The following is a 1,891-nucleotide window of genomic DNA, read 5'->3' as shown; positions in this document are numbered from 1 at the left end:
GTTTGTCGTCACCATGGAAACCAACGCTCACCCCCGCCCCTGCGCTTCTTGGCCTGGGCGGAGCTTCAAAGTGGGGCGGGGCCAACAGCCCACGAGTTTCATCCTGTGCCTCCTGGGCAGAAACCTCTGGTGCTTGGCTCCTTAGGCCTTCTGCTCACCGGGTCGCCCGTATACTCTTGGAAGCAAGGGAAACGGCGGTTCGAGTGCTGATGCTGCTTCTAGCTCGCGATTTGAATGAAATGGGCAGATCACCCTTGTCGTGCCCCAATTTTGTCGCCTGAAATACAGGAGTCATCTCCTGACTCCTCATGAAGGGTTAAGGGATAATTCCAAAGGAAGTCACCTGGAGTTCCTGGGTTTTTTGAAGGTTTTTGTTTGTTTTTTAAATTGAGATGGAGTCTCGCTCTGTAGCCCAGGCTAGAGTGCAGTGGTGCGATCTCGGCTCACTGCAACCTCTGCCTCCTGGGTTCAAATGATTCTCCTGCTTCAGCCTCCCGAGTACCTGGGACTACAGGGGCGCACCCCCATGCCCGGCTAATTTTTGTATTTTTAGTAGAGACAGGGTTTCACCATGTTGGCTAGGCTGGTCTTGAACTCCTGACCTCGTGATCCGCCTGTCTCACTCTCCCAAAGTGTTGGGATTATAGGCGTGAGCCACTGCGCCCGACCTAAAGTATTTTTCTAATTAAATGGAGAAATGACAATGTAGGGGCCGATAAGAAACTTCCCCTTTGCCCCCTGAAGATTCGATCAAAAATCAATTCAAAGACAGATTAATTGTAGAATCAAATTTAAATACATTTGTAGGCCTTTTCTCCAATTAATCAAAAGGCAGATTAATTGGAGAAAAGGCATACAAATGTATTTAAAATGCATACATGGGGAGAATCACAGCATGATTACCCACCCCGAAAAGGGTTCAGAAGTTTATATACCCTCCTGATAAAAGAGGTTTAAGGGGGTGAGAGAAGGAGGCATTCTGTTCAGGGATTACTAGGGAGAATGAATGGATAAGGGGACAGAGATAAATTTGTAAATATTTTTTGTTTTATTTTGTTTTGGTTCTTTTGAAGACAGGGTCTCACTCTGTAGCCCTGGCTGGAGTGCAGTGGTGAGATCATGGCTCACTACAGCCTCCAACTCCTGGGCTCAAGCAATCCTCCTGTCTCTGCTGGAACCACAGGTTCGAGCCAACAGTCCCTGACAATTTAATTTTTTATAGAGACAGTCTTGCTATGTTGGGCAAGTTGATCTCGAACTGCTGATTTCAAATGATTTTTCTGTCTTGGCCTCCTAAAGCACTGGAATTACAGGCTGCTGTCACTGTGCTCAGCTGTAAATAGCTCTTTTTGACAGTATAAGGGTCTCTGGTCAGGTGTGATTACATTATTGGGAGGAGAAGAAAGAAACAATTATTCCTTTTGGTAGTCTGGATGTTAGACAGATGAAGTCCTGTGCTTTGGGAGAGACGGTGGGTGCGAGGAAGGAACATCGAGGCTTCTTCAGTTCAGCAAGTCAGTTGTGCCTTATTTTGGGGTTTCGGTTTCTGAGCCCCAAAAGCATTGCAGAAAGTTTAGGAAACAGATGAGGAAAAGCTAATGTTTTGACCATGGGTTCTCATCTCTGATTGCATTTCCATTTCTTCCTCCCTTCTATTTCCAAATGTAAATGTAATTACAGTTTGTGCACAATTTTGTATCCTGCTTTATCGTTAACAAGTCACGGCTTTTAGAGTTTGTAAATGGTTTACTAATGGCCACATAACACCCATTAATTTGGCTAACTTCCCTACTGCTGAGCATTTACATTGTTTCCATGTTTTGTAATTACTAATAACGTGGCAACAAACAGCCTTGAGAGGTTTGCTTTTTTCCAGGTTTTTTTGGTGATG

Source organism: Aotus nancymaae, unplaced genomic scaffold (genome assembly GCF_030222135.1).
Source record: "Aotus nancymaae isolate 86718 unplaced genomic scaffold, 86718_ANA_hifiasm-v0.15.2.pri h1tg000007l, whole genome shotgun sequence".
In the NCBI taxonomy this organism is placed as follows: Eukaryota; Metazoa; Chordata; class Mammalia; order Primates; family Aotidae; genus Aotus; species Aotus nancymaae.
This window is presented reverse-complemented; position numbering follows the sequence as displayed.